Source organism: Peromyscus leucopus, chromosome 3 (assembly GCF_004664715.2).
Source record: "Peromyscus leucopus breed LL Stock chromosome 3, UCI_PerLeu_2.1, whole genome shotgun sequence".
Lineage (NCBI taxonomy): Eukaryota > Metazoa > Chordata > Mammalia > Rodentia > Cricetidae > Peromyscus > Peromyscus leucopus.
The window spans coordinates 127,954,299-127,972,123 of NC_051065.1; the positions used below are offsets into that span (position 1 = coordinate 127,954,299).

The 17,825-nt window shown below is 44.6% G+C and overlaps 1 pseudogene; it reads right to left on the bottom strand.

The window, feature by feature from the left end:
- Positions 1–17,825, bottom strand: part of LOC119087727 — a 298,948-nt pseudogene that overhangs the window by 242,084 nt on the left and 39,039 nt on the right.

Here is a 17,825-nt window from a genome sequence, read left to right on the forward strand (position 1 = left end):
GCGGCCAGAGAACAACTTTCAGGAGTCTTTCTTTCTTTTCATCGTGGATTCTTGGGATCCAGAGACCCAGCTCAGGGTATCAGCTTGTAGGACATGCTCTTTCCTTCACCAAGCCATCTCGCTGGCCCTGGATTTCTTCTATAAATCCCTACAAGCTTGAGTTCCCTCCACTGCCAAATGAGGATAAAAATAGAACCTAATTGATGGTGCGGTTAGGAGATTAAATGAGACACACTCAACTGGCACATTTATCTCGTAGCATTCTCTAACAAGCATGTTCTCTGTTCTATGCCCCAGCCTCTCGCCTCTCGCTGGAGCTGAGTGCTCCTCACTCAGTGCAGCTACTCACGCAGCTGCTGGGTTGATCAAGTCAAATGAATTCGTGAACTACAGAATATGTGCATGGTCGCAAACTTAGAGGGGTGCTCACTCCTAGAAGGAAGGGAAAGAGGGGGCATGGGGAGGGCAGTAGGGAGCAAGTAGGAGTCAAGTCTAATGATATGTGTGTATGCAATGGTCACGGTAAAGCCCATCTCTTTGTACACTAACCAGAAATTAACAATTGTTATAGAAGAACACAGGACAATAAATGTGTGTTGCAGGGGAGAAGGAGAGGAGAAAAGGAAAAGAAAATAACCAGAATGTGTGTGTGTGTGTGTGTGTGTGTGTGTGTGTGTGTGTGTGTGTGTGTATGTAAAACACATGGAGGAGGTTGAGACTGATGCACAAAAACTATAGAAAATAGTAAAAATGAGTGCAGAAAGGCAGGGGTATAATTTCTATAATTATAATTCTAAGATAAAAGGATGCACCCACAAGCACTTGCTAGGAAAATGCTCATTAAATACCAGGGCACACAGAGATGAGGGTTACATCCTTGCTGAAGCCACGAAGTTTGTAACTTAAAAGGAGGACTTTGAAATCACATAAGTCTTTGGAAGGGGAAGGAAGATTAAAAAAATAATCATTTTAAAAAGCAAGAGGAAAAGACAGAGGGCCAGTGAGGGGTCTCTGTGGGTAAAGGCACTTGCCTGTGAGCCTGGTGACTTACCTTCAGGCCCTGAAACCCTCTCCACAGAGCTTTCTCTGACCCTCACTTGCTCTTAGGGCACACATGTGCACAGCAACCTTAGATGAGGTCCCGTTTTCTGGAGAGGTCAGTCTGCAGTATTTGGTGAGACAAGAGTTTGGTGGTATGGACCTGAAACAGTGTGTATGAGATTCATGAAAATGACCTGCCCGGCACCAACGAGTGGCCATTCCTGGCAACTGGAATCCGCAGAAGAAGCTGGACTTGAGCATTGTCAACTGGGTCTTTTAGGGTCTCCACTCACTCCTACACACTCTCTTTCACTTGTGTCCTATGGAATTCAAACACAGAGACTGACAGGTATCCTCAGTTTCTGCATCAGATTCGTGGTGGCCCAGTAAACCCTGGATTGGGACTATAGACCTCTGCAGGTGGAGATTAAGCCAGTACAGGGCTGTGTTTTTAATGAATGACCTTATTATGCTGGAATTTCATCTTCTGATGGTTTGTCCTGGTTATACAGAAAGACCCTCTGTATAACCAGAAGTAGGAGACTTTAGTAATTAAACTTGCAATGACAGTATGGCAGATAATAAATTAATACTCAGCACAGTTGCCTTGGATAGCCTTTAAAAATTGCATTTACTTCTCGTATTGTTGATGTGTCTGCCAGGGTGCCTGTGTGGAGGCCAAAGGACAACTTTCAGGAAGCAATTCTCTCCTTCCACCTCTGGGTCCCAGGAACTGAACTCAGGTCCTCAGGTTTGGCAGCAAGTGTCTTGCTGGCCCATATTTGCTTGTTCTGTTTATTTCAAACTTCATGGTCTACTGTAGTTTTTGTTTATGAAGTATAAAGGAATCAGTTACATTTAAAATTAATGTATAACATGTGAACATGAAAATAAGCAATGCAGTTCTATAAATTAAAAGGGGAAATTCCTATCCTTCCCCTCCATCCAAGATGCCTCTGCTCATCATATAACATGTGGTATATGTTAGGCATGTGTATTTTCATAACAAAGCTGTGGCTATAAGTACATTCAGTGACAAGAGACAGATATACAAGCTTCATTTCTTACTATCCTTGGATGCAATGACTCTCTGGTATCTATGACTACAAGAAACCCAGGTCATTTTGCAATTTAAAGATTAGAAGTTTAGATCTGGGTATAGTGGTACATATCTTTAATCCCAGAACTTGGGAAGCAGAGGAACGAGAATCTGTGAGTTGAAGGCCAGCCTCCTCTACTTAGTGAGTTCAAGGCTACCCTCCTCTACATAGTGAGTTCCAGGACAGCCACAACTATATAGAGAAATCATATCTCAAAAAAAAAAAAAAAAAAAAAAAAAATAGAAGTTTAGATTTAATTTTGATTCACAATAAAACCTGTGGTCTTTAATTATGGATAACCATAATGATTTTAATTATTTTCTTTTAAGGAGCTCCCTCGTCACTGAGTACAGATAAAACAATAGCATCATCTATAGCATCGGCTATAAACAGGCTGTTTTCTAGTTTCTTATGAGTCTGTTTGCATGCCCTAAATCCTTGCTTTGAAGTGGCTCCTGACGTTCAGGTCCCCTGGTAGAATAAGCGGAATCCAGATGAGGGAAGAGCTTGGGAGGAGGAAGTATTGTGATTCTTGTCTGCACCAGCGAACACAAGGACGTGCCTGCAGGGTGATGAGGAACTTTATGTTAGCACAATGGGGTTGGACTCTTCCAGGAGACCCAGGCGTGTCTGGGAGGGAGTTTCCAGCTACCCTGAACAAAGGCATCCCATGTGCTCAGGTCATGGCTGAGTAAAGAGGAGGAGGGCTGAGCACTAGGACCCTGGACTGTCTGCATTGGACGATCGGACAGTGTAAACATCTGCCTCCCACTCCTGCCTCCATGCCTTCCTCATCACAGCAAACTGGTCCTAGGACCCCGAGCCAAATAAACCCCCTTCCTTAAGTTCCTTTTTGTCAGAGTAACAAGAGAAGTGATGGATACAGGCAGTGTGAATTTAAAGGTAAAATAAATCTGTAAAACAAAACTTTGGAAAATATTCACAGCCTGAACATGAGGTATGCAATATGGTAGGACCCTTGTCAAAAGGAAAAGAAGAACCACACAAGAGAAAACTATCAACGAAAGAGGTTTGGGGGTTTGTTTGTTTGTTTGTTTTGTTTTCAAATTTTCTTTTGTGGGGAGATGATGCAAGGGTGAGGGACGGATATGGGGGGACTGGGAAATGAGTGGAATTGGAGTGCATGATGTGAAATTCCCAAAGGATCAATAATGAAATAATGTTTAAAAAAATAAGAAAAATAAAAGAAAGGAAGTAGCCTCAAAATAGCACAGCCACAGAGAGCTGCAAAATCAGCCTCTAGGTCAGAATTTATCTAAAATGATCATCCTTCACAGAGCAAAGGGTAGTTGGAGATCTGGTGGTGATCTGAAAAGTGAAGACCGGTAGGAAGGAGCGCACATTCACAGGAAGGAAGCAATAAAGAGCGCCCACCCCGCAGAAGGGACCTTACTGAGGGAGTTACAGACTCCTGGCAGCAGGCAGCCATCATGAGGCCTCGGGCTGGGTGGGGAGGGAGAGTCAGGGTACTGCAGTGTAGACAGCCAGTAGGGTCTCTAAGATGGGAGCTCAGTTACAGAAGTTCCAATTCCTAACAAACTTCTGTAAGAGGAGACTACCTGAGCTTTTAATCCTACAATTATACCAAGCACGCTAGCTCCAGGAAAGCACAGGCCTCCCCATGGTGGCTGTCTGGACACAGTAGCTGTCACACCTTGTTTTTGCCTCCTGCTTAACACAGTTGACCCAACTCAATGCCAGCACCCCAGGAAACCACAGGCCTCCTAGGACACTCCCCTGTAACCATCAGCTCAGCCGCTAGTGCCTGGGACAATGCACAACAAACCACACTGCAGCTGTCCCTTCCCAAGCATGACATCGATGATCTGCAGAAACTTCGGCACCTGCAAGGCTGACAACTAACAGTCCTGGAGAGGGGCTGGTAAATGTTGCAGGATTAACACCAAAATCTCATGCAGATTAATTTAATCCCCCCTGGCATTTGGGGAGAAATTTGAGTCCGCAGATTGGATGTGGGAGCTCTCTTTGGTTGCGGTTCTCTTTTGCAGATCGCGCAGCAGCTTGCTTTCCCGACTTACTGGAAAGCTGCTCCAGCCTTCGGCACTGATTCTCCACTAAGAGCGGCTTGCTTAGAATTCTGATGCTCAGCACATCGATTGGTTTTTATGATTTTGATCTCTCCCAAAGTGCTAATCTTAGGAAATAGACAACTATTCGGTCTATGTGCTTGTCACTAATGATCCCTTAAAATACATCATAGTGCTTTTTTTTTTTTTTTTTTTTTTTGCCATAACCATAATGAGAGTTTTCCCTACTATCTTAAAAGATAAATTAGACATAAGATTTTTTTTATACATAATAAAAACAGAAGTCAGACAAAAATCTCAGCCTGAAGGGGGAAGGTAGGTACCAAGTTTCACCCTTACAGAGGAGCTGCTGGGAGAGGGAGTGTTTTCTTTAGTGATGTGACTCCTGCCATGTCAATCACAGGAGATAGCCTCACCCCTAAGAATATTTAGGCAATCAAATTGCACTCAGAAGGCTTAACAGCAACAACAAAAGACAAAAAGTTGGGTGGGTGGGGGATGGGGTGGATCTAGGGATTGCTGGCGTGTGTGCGTGGTTTTGACCAAAATGCATGGTATGAATTCTCAAAGAATGAATAAAACTATTATTAAAATAAATTAACAAAAAAAAAGGATTAGGAATTACTAGTCTTTCTGAGAGGAAAATATATAATAAATATTTTCTGTTTTTATAGTCAAATGTTTCTATCTGATACTTCAAAATTTGTAACCATTCTCACTCGAGGAAGATACAGTGTTTAATTTATTCCCACTTTGATGAATTATGTACCTTGATGTCACCCTTTCCCCTGGTAATAAGGAAAACTTGAGAAAAAGATGAATTAGCGTTTATGAACTTGCCCCGAAGCAATATACATTTGTGCTTAGTTCACAGCTCTATTTGAGCAGGGGAGCGCAGTGGTTTTGGTTTGGTGGTGTAGCCTGAGGTAAGGGTGTGACCCTTCCACTACCACGCTTCTTCAAAGCATTAATGACTTTCGATGACAGCACTCCCAGGATTAGCTAAATTTCCTAACTGGAGCTCAGGGGGAGTGTTAGCAGGAGACCTTAACGGAAAATGACAGGATGGGACTTTCCCCAGGATGTCTATGAACACGCCTACACGGCGCTTGGTGTGGGCGACTGCAGCCAAGTGTCCTGAGATCACAGTCCTAGCTTGCAGTGCACGGCATGGGATTCGCTTGGCTCGCCTGTCTGTGCACTGTGTCTGTAGACTCACCTGAGTTTGAGATGGTCTCAGGAGTAGTCTCCTCAGAGTCCCTCTTCCTCTGGAGAGGAGTCTGCTTGGTCTTGAGTTGTTTTATTTACATGATCAAGACTATGAGTTGAACTTTTAAGAAATGAACACGACAAACTTCCTATCCCCCTCCCTCCCTCCCTCTCTCCCTCCCTCCCTCCCTCCCTCCTTCCCTCCCTCCCTCTCTCCCTTCCTTCCTTTCTTCCTTCCTTCTTTTTTGTGTTTAATATAGGTCTCATTCTGTAACCCATGGTTGCTCCGAAATCACAGTAATCCTCCTGCCTCAGCTTTGCAAATGCTAGGATTACAGGCCAATATCACCATACCTGGTCTTTCCTCAGCTTTCTTCTGTGTTATCTGACAGGTGTCTAGGGGTGGAGCTCTGTATTCTTTCCCAACATGACCTTCATCTCATATGAGACAATCCTGAAGCATCTAATGACGTCATCCCCAAATCTACTACCAAGCAACTAGAAAAGATTCTCCACACAGAGTCGATGGTCTTTTGCCCTTGTTGCTGGAGGGCTTCTCTCCAGGTTCCCCAAGCCCCGCAGTCCCACAATCCACGTATAAAATAATCACTCAGACGCTTATATTACTTATAAACTGTATGGCTGTGGCAGGCTTCTTGCTAACTGTTCTTTTATCTTAAATTAACCCATTTTTATAAATCTATACCTTGCCACGTGGCTGGTGGCTTACCGGCGTCTTCACATGCTGCTTCTCCTGGCGGTGGCTGCAGTGTCTCTCCCCTCAGCCTTCTGCTTCCCAGAATTCTCCTCTCTCCTTGTCCCACCTACTTCCTGCCTGGCAACCTACTTCCTGCCTGGTCACTGGCCATCAGTGTTTTATTTATATAGAACGATATCCACAGCATTTCCCCTTTTCTTCTTTTTTTAAAAAGAAAGGTTTTAACTTTAACATGGTAAAATTACATATAACAAAACAATTATCGAGCAAGAATTACAGTTACAATATTAAAGAAGATGTCCTATCTATCTTATATTTGTGAGTTTAAGGTAGGCTGAGGAGAGAGACACTGCAGCCACCGCCAGGACAAGCAGCATGTAAAGACTCTGGTAAGCCACCAGCCACATGGCAAGGTATAGATTTATAAAAATGGGTTAATTTAAGATAAAAGAACAGTTAGCAAGAAGCCTGCCACGGCCATACAGTTTATAAGTAATATAAGCGTCTGAGTAATTATTTTATATGTGGATTGTGGGACTGCGGGGCTTGGTGGAAGCTGGAGAGAAGCTCTCCATCAACATGCCCTGATTGAGGCTGTCTTCAGATGTCAGATCCTCTGGCCAGAGCAAGCCTGTTTGCATGCTCTGTATTCTCTTGCATGACTCAGCATATTTCTGGAGGTATGCTTAAAGTTTAAAAAGGAGATTGCAACCCAAGGAAGGTGGGTGGAGAAGGAAAACTAGAGATGTGTGGTCTGGGAGACAGCTTGGGTACGAGCCAAGTGGGGAGGCATCAAATGAGGGGTGGGAGGGAGGGAGCCACGAAGAGCTGTGGGCTGTGGTGCTGAAGACTCTGGCCATCCTTCTCTCGGTTCCTGATAACAGGCATCATTTGATGATTCCAACATGGCCTGGGGAATATTGCTAGACTTGGAAAAGTATAAAACCTCTCTAGAGAATTTATAAAATTCCTGGTCGAGAAGGTCCCAAGTCTTATTTGACTGTTCTTTGAGTCTCGATGAATCATATTTCAAAAGAAAAGGTAATATTTAGGAAGGAAACAAGAAAGCTATTTTCTCAGCTTAAGAACATTCGTGAAAATTTATTTGTTCTTCATTCCTTCCAAATGACAAAATCCAACCCAACCTTGGTGTCATTTCAGTTCCGACTGTTAAACATTTCCTGAGTGACAAGTGCCAGCATCAAATCAGGCGCTTGCACGTCCAGACGAAGAAGACATTGTCTCTTTATTCAAGGTGCTCAGTGCATGAGAGGGGCAGGCCCACAAACTGACAGTCTCAGAATCCTGGCGAGAACTATCATAAGCTGTTTCCAGGGGATCTATGAGCCTGGAGGCAGGGCATTGGGGTTGGCTGTGGGTGGCTGCTGTCAGAAGGTAATATCTGAGGTGTACTTCAAGTGTGAAAGCAGGGTTACAGGCCAAGGAAGAAGGGTGGCATGGAGTTTGAATGAGATTGTCTACTAAGGGATCTGAACACTTGGTTTCTCGTTGGTGCTATTGGAGAGGTTTGGGTGGTGTAGTCTTGCTAGAGGAAGTACGTCACTGGAGGTGGGCTTGGATATTATGGAGCCTCGCCTTGTTTCCAGTTCATCTCTCTGCTTGCCACTGAGGATGTGAGTGTCTGCTCCTGCCACCTACCATCATCCCTCCCCACACGCTGGACCCTTTTCCCTCTGTAAACTTAAGCCCAGATAAACTCTTCCTTCTGTAAGTTGCGTGTCGGTCGTGGTGGTGGGGATAAGGGAGGGGAGATCTGGAGACAACCCGGCCGTGAGCAGAGGCGGGGAGATGCCGAATGGGATGAGGAGAGCTATGAGCAGCTCTGACCTGTGAGTGAACACAGGAGGGGGACACAGAGGTTTAGCTGAGCGGGAAGGTGCACTCAGGCCACCGAGGGCCTAAGAGCTTGGGCTGAACAGCATGGACTTGAATCTACAATGAGTGAAAAGAGACAAGAAGGAAAGGAATGTCAGGAACGATGAAGCATCTGGGGCTTTTGTCTTCTTGCCTGATGACAAGTTAGGCTTTTAGTTTCTCTAATGCTACTGAAGACACAAGACTCCGGACCAAGAAGAAAAAAAAGACTTTGTTTCTTAAGACACAGCAGGCAGCATGATGTTCAAGTTCACAATGGTTCACCTTGCTCTCTGAGTTCCATGGGGTGATAAGAAGGTAGTCCCAGTGTGTGTAGTACACACAGTAGTCTTACAACAGAGTTCAGGCACCATGAGGTTAGACTTAACAACATTTTGTTTTAATTACTTTAAAATTTAAAATTTTATTTTATGTGTATGACTGTCTTGCCGTCGTGTATGGCTGTGCTTGTGTGCCCAGTGCCTGTGGAGGCTGGAAGAGGGTGTTGGATCCCCTGGGACTGGAGTTACCGACAGTTGTGAGCTGCCATGTGGGATGCTGGGAATTGAACCTGGGTTCTCTGCAACGGCAGCCAGTGCTCTTAAGCATGGAGCCATCTCTACGGCTCCCTCACTAATATTTTATAAGGGATGCACCCAAGCTGCCTAAGTTTCGCTTTAAGGGAGATGTTATCTTTATTACTCCGGAAAGCAAACAGATCTGCTCTTTGTCCTGAAGGGAGACGCAGTGTCCCTAAGGATATCTGTCACATAGATGTTCTCAGAAAGATAGTTGGGAACAAAAATGGCTGTGTCAGCATGTGTGCTCACAAGATGGACAGAAGCTATAGAGATGTGTGCAAAACTGTCTTGAACAGCCTACAAACTGGAGGCTGTAAGTGTGCCACTCTAGGGTAGTGAGGGCAGGGTTAAGAACGGAGTTAAGGGGAGAGATGTCCAGGGCTCAGATTTAAGATGTCATAAGATAAATGAAAGATATCCAGGAGACAAAATTGGACTTTGCTGTGTATGGAGATTGTTCATCTAAAACAGGTCCACAAGCCATTTTGTGTGTGAAGGGCCAGGCCTCTTAGGAGTGTGTGACTGATGCTGACAACTGTGAACAGCAATGAGAAATGACTGGGAATTTCTGGGTTTCAATAAAACTTCATGTAGGGGACAGTGGACAGGACTCAGCAGGTAAGAGCCCTTGCTGCTCTTCCAGAGGACTGGAGTTCGATCCCCAGCACCCACAGAGAGAGGCTCACAACCTCTGTAACTCCAGTTCCAGGAAACCTGAACCCTCTCTGGCCGCTATGGGCACTACATGAACATAATGCACAGACATGCATGGAACAGAACACTTATACACATAAAGTAAAAAGTTATTATTTCAAAAAAAAAAAAAGAGCTTCACATATAAACACAGATCACAGCTATAGTTCTCTGATACAAGGCTGGACTAAGCCCACATTTTCTTTCTGTCTGGCCAGGCGGAAGGGGAGGATAGCAAAGGACAAGATACAATTGGTGGTTGCTGTAGCGGTGGCTGTAGTTTTTCAGTGTTATGTGAGAAAACGAGGAGGTGAAGTTTTGAAAGTTTTGAGTGTAGTCAAGTCTAGATGCTCATCGGGCACTAAACGTGGAGCTCAAGGCAAGGTTGATGTTCCATTGACTGAGAGTTCTAAGCATATGTGTGGAAGCTAAAACCATAGGGGTGAATTTGATCACTGGAGACAGCAGGGGACAGCAGGAGGGAAGCGGGCTGAGACGAAACTCCAGGGAGGCGCCGCCATCGTAAGGGCCATGCTTAACTCAAGAGGTAACCCCCCAATTCTTCAGATATAGCCACGTGGTGGTGGTGGTGGTGGTGGTGGTGGTGGTGGTGGTGGTGGTGGTGATGGTGTGTGTGTTCACGCATGTCATGTCAAAACCACCTTCCCCGGGCCTTCAATGCTAAGAACCCTGAACGCCATCATTCTCCATAAGAATAACAAAAGGCTCCTGGCAAATTTCAGAGACACACTCCCTGTTTTTCTTCTCAGTTCGTGGTTTGTGAGAGTCAAGTCCGGAGACAAACCTTGGTGAGTCACCCTGAACCCAGTGTTTCTCTTAGGATCTATGTTTTTATTCAGCCAGGAAAAGGCACGCAGTTAGATATGCTCCATTCCCCTTTTCTGAGGGCAAATGTAGCTGTCGGCAACAGCCATCCATTTATTTGGCCAGTCACTCAGCAAATACATTGGCAGCCTCTGTGATGGGAACAGGGAGGCATGAGGATGATAGATGAACTGGGCAAGTGTCAGAGTCAAAATGAAATAACAGTAGCAGCAAGCAGAATGTGATTAATGTCTCAAGGGCTGGTCGAGGAAACAAGAGTGATGCTATTGGTGTTTTTCTCTGTAACTCTATGTAATTCATTGTGTTTAGAAGCTTCTAGAAAAAGCATGCTTTCGAGTTCGGGTGATCTATGGGTATTGAAAGGGGATAGTAAAGAAGCAGCATCATTCCAAATGCTCTGAAAGAAAACACTGGAGTAGAAGGTACAGATTGTCAACACTGTGCCGTCCCATCCGAGCCTTCCAAACACTCAGTCATTGGAACACAGCTCCACACCTTGGGGCTGAGGAGAGGCTCACTGGCTAGGAGCACTGGCTTTTCTTGCAGAGCTCTCGAGCTGGGTTCCCACACCCACGTCAGGAGGGTCACAACCAATCTGATGCCCTCTTCTGGTCTCTGCAGGCAATTGCTGTCATGTGCACATACCCTCACACACACACACACACACACACACACACACACACACACACACACACACACACGCACATGTACACGCACACGCACACACACCGTGCCTCTTTTATAAGAAGACACATGCCGGGCGGTGGTGGCGCACGCCTTTAATCCCAGCACTCGGGAGGCAGAGGCAGGTGGATCTTTGTGAGTTCGAGGCCAGCCTGGGCTACCAAGTGAGTTCCAGGAAAGGCGCAAAGCTACACAGAGAAACCCTGTCTCGAAAAACCAAAAAAAAAAAAAAAAAAAAAAAAAAAAGAAGACACATAAGACGCACACAAACCTGCATGACGATGACAGTGGCCGCACACAGGTGAATCTGGCTTTAGTTCAGGCAGCTATTTTGAAGTCCCTGTAATGACAAATCATTTAAAATTCAAAACATATTTTAAATTATAAAGTAGTTTGAACTGATTTTAGAATAAACCAAAAAGCAAAGAGAAAAACAAAAGCAGAACAAAAACCAACCAAACACCCCCCCCCCCAAAAAAAATCCAAATATTTATTCTTGCTTGCTTTAGTTCCAAAGTGGAAGGGCCACTGTTTGGAGGGCAGGATGAGTTATACTGCCTGGGGCTTGTCACTTTGCCAGCAGAGCAAGCTGGTTTCTTTGTGCTCCAGCATATATCTACATCTGTAGGAAAACAGGTCCATATATTTCCTTCTGAAGTGTCTGCTCTCAGGTCAGAGCTGATATCTTGTTTTACAAACTAATGAAAGCCAAACATATTCTTCAGAGTTCCACTGTTGACCCTGAGAGGGAAGATCGGGACTTTTTCCATCCCAATTCTGATTTTAATTGAAATAATTAAAGGAGCCCCTCTGTTATTAGAAGCTATTACATGTTCCACTGGAAGGCTTGTTGACTCAGCCTTTTGAACACTCATTATGGAAATAGGCAGTGTGAGATCACAGCTGGCTTGGGCACTGTATTTCACTCCACATTTGCCTATGTAAATAATGGTGATTGTCAAAAATGCCTACTTATGTCCATCAAAGTAAATATCTTTGATTGACAGTCATGGAAGAGTCAATGATGCCTTTAGCGGGTGAGTTGCTCTCAAGGCGCAAGCAGATGCTGGCTCCATGGCCGCTCGCCCTGCATTGTTATTGTCTTTATTGGTTTTTTGAGATAGATAGGATCTATCTGTGCCCTGGCTGACCTGGAACTCACTGTGTAGTGTAGACTAGCTCAGACTCACTATGGTCCTTCTCAGCACTTTGAGTGGTTGAGTCTTTGCATGGGCTACCAGCCAAATTGAGAGGAGCTCACAAGGCCCCACCCGAATGAAGGAGCTGTTGCTATTGATAGCTGCCAGAGGAGGGAGAGTCGATCTTAGCTGGGGGTGTGGCCACTGGTAGGTCGCCCTGCTTCTGTGGATGGTCCCACGCCCATGCACATGTGGATTGTATTAATTTAGTGAGTTTTTTTTTTTTGAGGATATAAAGTTGGGGGAGGGACATGCTGGGAGGATTCAGGAGAGTTGGAGTGAGAAAACTGAGATTAGTTATGGCTATATCTTATTGTACATGTGTATGAAATTCTCAGAAAATTAATAAAAAATAAATACATTTTAAAAGAGAAGAACATTGTATCAGCTAGGATGAGATATTTCTGTAATTCATTTCTTCTTCGTGGAATCTTACCTCTCTCTCTCTCTCTCTCTCTCTCTCTCTCTCTCTCTCTCTCTCTGCTTCTTTCTCCCTCTTTCTCCTGTTCTTTCTAATCTTCAGCAAATATTGACAAGAAACTCTCAATTTTACTTCCTTGATTCACACTTTTCCTCTGGCACCTTCATCTGTGAGTCAAAACTTCCTTTTCACCAACCCTCCTGGCAAGCACATAGTCAGACCTTGATTCACCAATCCTCCTGGTGAGCACATAGTCAGACCTTGATTCACCAATCCTCCTGGTGAGCACACAGTCAGACCTTGATTTACCAATCCTCCTGGGAGGACACAGTCAGACCTTGATTCACCAATCCTCCTGGTGAGCACACAGTCAGACCTTGATTTACCAATCCTTCTGGTGAGCACACAGTCAGACCTTGATTCACCAGTCCTTCTGATGAGCACACAATCAGACCTTGAGTAACAGTGAACTTCTAGGATTCTTCCCTGACCATGAGAGGATGAGAGGGAAGGAAAAGGTCTGCAAGGAGGAGTATAGTGTTCTCTTCCCAAGTGATTCTGGATTGTGTCAAGTTGATAATTACAGCTGACCATCACAGTCGTTGATGTAACAGGACAGTGTGTTTTCCAAGTGGCGTGTTGTGAGACCTACGTGTATTTAGTGGAGGTGACAGTGCTGACACCTTCTTGGGTCAGCTGTCTAGTGAGTCAGCCACAGTCTTGATTATTCACTCAGTGGACATGACCTCAGTGATGTGGTATGAGCAAGAGAAAGATGAGCCAACTGTGGTTAGTCACGGGATCCTCCTACATTAACACCATGGAAGGCAGACGGAGAAACAGAAGAGAATGTGCACACGAACCTCTACAGATGAGTTAGTTTACTATGAACCAACCCATAGGAAGAAAAACAAGTCCAGAAGCTGCTATTACTTCTGTTTTGAAAAAAAAAAAAGCGTTGAGTTAAAAAATCACACTCATTTCAGAAATTGTAGCCAGCGCACAGAGCCGTGGAGAAACTGGCATTGCGGCCCAGCATGTGTGCCCTCCTACGTCTCTGCTAGGCTTTGCACAGAGTTGAACATACATAGTAAATGATTTTGCTCTAGGATGTTGTGTTTCACAGACTGCGTGATTTGTCTGTCCTAATCTTTGTCATTTTTATGAACAGTTAAGAGTTGTGTAATGGTGCGCATGTAACATACAGCTCGCCAATTTAAAATAGGTAGCTCAGTGGTTCTTAGTACATTAGCAGAGCTTTTCAACTCATGCCACAGCCATCGTGGGAGCATTCCTCACTCGAGTGAGAACCCCGGTACTCACGGGCAGTCATGCCGGGCTTCCATTGCCCTAGCTTCTTCTACCTCCCCACACGCAGCCTCTGTCCTGTGGCTCTGCCTCTACAGAGTTGTTTCTTCGGGCATCTCACAGGAATGACATCACAGTGTGATGACATTTGTCTGGCCCCTGCTTAGCCCATGTGATCAAGGTCTCTCATGTATAGCATGTATCACACTCCATTCTTCTTAAGAGCAAATACTAGTCCATTGGAGGGATGCTCTGTGCTCTGTCATCTCCGGTCACTTGGCGGATGTTTGACTCTGCCGGGCAGATGTTGTAGGTACTGTTTCTGTGAGATGCGTTCTTGTCTCTCTCTCAGGTACTTTGAAGTACAATTCCTCTGGGATTCTAATGATATGAACTTAGATGTTCTGTCATGTTTCCTCCTCCAGGTACCTGAGAGCTCTGTCTGTCACTTATCTGCCACAGCCTGCTTTCTCTCTCTCTCTCTCTCTCTCTCTCTCTCTCTCTCTCTCTCTCTCTCTCTTAAGATTTATTTATTTATTTATTTATTTATTTATTTATTTATTTATTTATTTATTTATTTATTTATTTATTATGTATACAGCATGTATGACTGCAGGCCAGAAGAGGGCACCAGATCTCATTTCAGATGGTTGTGAGCCACCATGTGGTTGCTGGGAATTGAACTCAGGACCTCTGGAAGAGCAGCAGTCAGTGCTCTTAACCTCTGAGCCATCTCTCCAGCCCCCCTGCTTTCTCTCTTATCCAGATCACATCCTGTCCAGTCCACCTCTATCTGGTTTTCGGGAGCCATCTATTGATTTTGTGCTTGTTTATTGCATCTACCATTTCAAAAATCCCCACTTGGATCTTGGAAGTCGCTTTGTTTTCCTAAAATGCTTCAAGTGTAACTGTAAAATGTTTCCTGTGACTGTGGGGACATTTCCATGATGACCACTGTCAAACCTTGTCAGGTAATCCCAACGTCTGTGGTATCCCATGCTAGGTGTGATTGGTTTGTCTCTCATTTGGGCTGAGGTGTCCCTGATGCTCGGTATGCGAGTAGCTTTTGCCTGTCTACTAGATATCGAGAGTATGAAGCCAGGAGTCTTGGATATTATTTAGGTTTAGGAGAATGTACCTCCACTGGGCTCTAGTGTCAGGTGGTGCCCAGGTCTAGATTCCACATCCAGCTTCTGCTCTCAGGCTGGGACAGCACTCTCATGGCCGTTAGGAAGGGCCAGAGTCATGCTCCCCATGACCACTGTGGCTCTACCCTACCACAAGAGATAGGTGCTTTCTTCTGACATTACTGCACCCAACCCCCAGCACTGTGGGGAATGAAAGGTCTCTTAGTACTCTTGGATGGAGTGAAAGTCTAGACCAACCTGGATCTCCATTGACTCTGGGGGAGGATAAAATCCCCTCCCTGGGGGAGAGGATCATGACTCATGAGAGCCAAGCATGTTCTGAATCCCCACAACTCCCACTCAGCCTTCATGAACATGGTTGGCAGTGAACATTAGCTCAAGCTGTTTATTGAAGGGTTAGTGGTTAATACATGAAGAGATTCTGTCTTGCTAAACTGTGGTTCTTTAGTCCATTGGTTAGGAAGAGCGGGTTTGTATAAGTGTACATATGTGTGCACGCCTGCCTGCCTGCGTGCCTCTGTGTGTGTGTGTGTGTGTGTGTGTGTGTGTGTGTGTGTGTGTGTGTGTGTAGATGTTAACATCGGTGCTTTCCTCGGTCTCTCTCCACATAATTTTATTTTATCATTTTGAGAGGAGATTTCTCACTGACCCTGGAGCTCCCTGACTCAGCTAGACTGGCTGGCCAGGGAGCTCAGCGAGCCTCCTGCCTCTCCCAGGGCCTTTGTGCCTGGCCTTTTACACAGTGCTAAGGATCTGAACTCAGGTTCTCAAGCTTGTGTGGCAAGCTCTCTACTTAAAGGTCATACTTTACCAAATTGCTTTGCAGGAAGGAATACCTACGTGTGTGCTCTCCAGCAGCATGTGGAAATACTCCGTGAGAGAAATACTAGCCAAGCGACTTCAAAGCTTCCCTGAATTCTATAGGAACAAAGCCGGTATGAAAGTAAAATTTCTACCAGTTTTGAAAGAGGTGGTGCTAGCACTTGTGAAAGAATTTATTGACAAAGATAAATTAAATTAAATCATTTTTAAATGTTTAAAAACGGCAAGTACTCTGTTGAATATTCAAAATTCTTTTTTAAAAGATTTAAAAATATATTTTAAAATTATGTGTATGTGTGTGCACCTGTGCACATGAGTACGGGTGCCCCAGAAGTCCAGAAGAGGACGTAAGATCCCATATGCTGTAGTTACAGGCAATTGTGAGCCTTCAGATGTGGGTGCTGGGGACCAAACTCGGGTCCTCTCTAAGAACAGTAAACACTCTTAATCACTGAGCTGTCTCTCTAGACAATATAACCATTCTATTTTCATAATGAGTTTTGGAATAAAGATTATTGATTTCATCTTTATGTGATTTCAAGAGTGGAGGCAATTGTCTTAGTCACATGTTTAATAAGTTTTAGAATTGAAATTTAGTTTAATTCAATTTTCTCTATTTCCAAAACATTTGTATGGACTCTGTGAGCCACAATGGTAAGCTTGAATGATTGACAGGTTGTTAAACCACCAACAGAGTGAGAACATTTTCTTTCTCAATATGAGAACCAGTTCCAAAGTCCACATTCAACATTAATAAACAGTGATGGAGAAAAGCCAAACTTTTATCTTAATGACACACTTTAAAACTTTCAAATCTGTATCAATGTGTTCTCTCTCTCTCTCTCTCTCTCTCTCTCTCTCTCTCTCTCTCTCTCTCTCTCTCTGTATGTGTGTGTGTATGTGTTTGTGTGTAGCTATATATTGTGTACCCTAATAAAATTTGCCTGAAGATCAGAGAAGCAGAGCAAGCCACAGCCACCACCTCTTACCTCACCAACTCCTCAGCCTGAAAGAGTCTCAGCTGAAAGAAAGAGACACTTCTGCTGAAAGCCTCTAGTTCCTGTCTCCTCATGCCTTCACCCAGCCTTCACTTCCTGGGATTAAAGGCGTGTGTGCTTCCCAGTACTGGGATTAAAGATGTGTGCCACCACTGCCTGGCTCTGTTTCTCTCCTAGACTGAGTCAATCTCATGTAGTCCAGGGTGGCTTTGGTCTCACAGAGATCCAGACAGATCTCTGCCTCCTGAGTGCTAGGATTAAAGGTGTGTGCCACCACTGCCTGACCTCAGTGTTTAATCTAGTGGTTTGTTCGGTCCTCTGATCTACAGGCAAATTTTATTAAGGTACACAATATATCACCGTGTGTGTGTGTGTGTGTGTGTGTGTGTGTGTGTGTGTGTGTGTGTGTTGGGGAAGTCTTCTTCTAAGCTCAAGACTGGCCAGTGTGTCTCAGTTTTCTGCTGCCTACAGATCAAGATGTAGAACTCTCAGCTACCTCTCCAGTACCATGTCTGCCTGCATGCCACCATGCTCTCTGCCATGATGATAGTGGACTAAACCTTTGAACTGTGAGCCAGCCCCAATTAAATGTTTTCCTGTATAAGAGTTGCCATGGTTATGGTGTCTCTTCACAGCAATAGAAACCCTAACACAGAAGTCTTCTTAACTAGAATTCTCACAGCTAGTAGTTTCTTCCTCTCTCTCTCTCTCTCTCTCTCTCTCTCTCTCTCTCTCTCTCTCTCTCTCTCTCTCTCTCTCTCTCCCTCTCTCTCTCCCAACTAAAAAAGTGTGTTTCCAGGGGCTAGAGAGATGTCCCAAGGGTTAAGATCACTTGTTACTCTTCCAGAGTATTTGGGTTTGATTCCAGCACCCACATGGCAGGTCACAACTGTCTGTAACTCAGTCCCAGGGGAGCTGACACCCTCTCTGGCTTTCATGGGCACAACACTTACGTGTTGCAGATATACATGCAGACAAAACACCCATTCAAATAATCTTACACTTTAATTTAAAAAATGAGCAGTGTATTTGTAGCCAGTGAGATGGTTCCAGAGGTTACAGTTCTTGCTTGACAACCTGAGTTCAACCCCAGGAACCCACATAGAGGTGGAG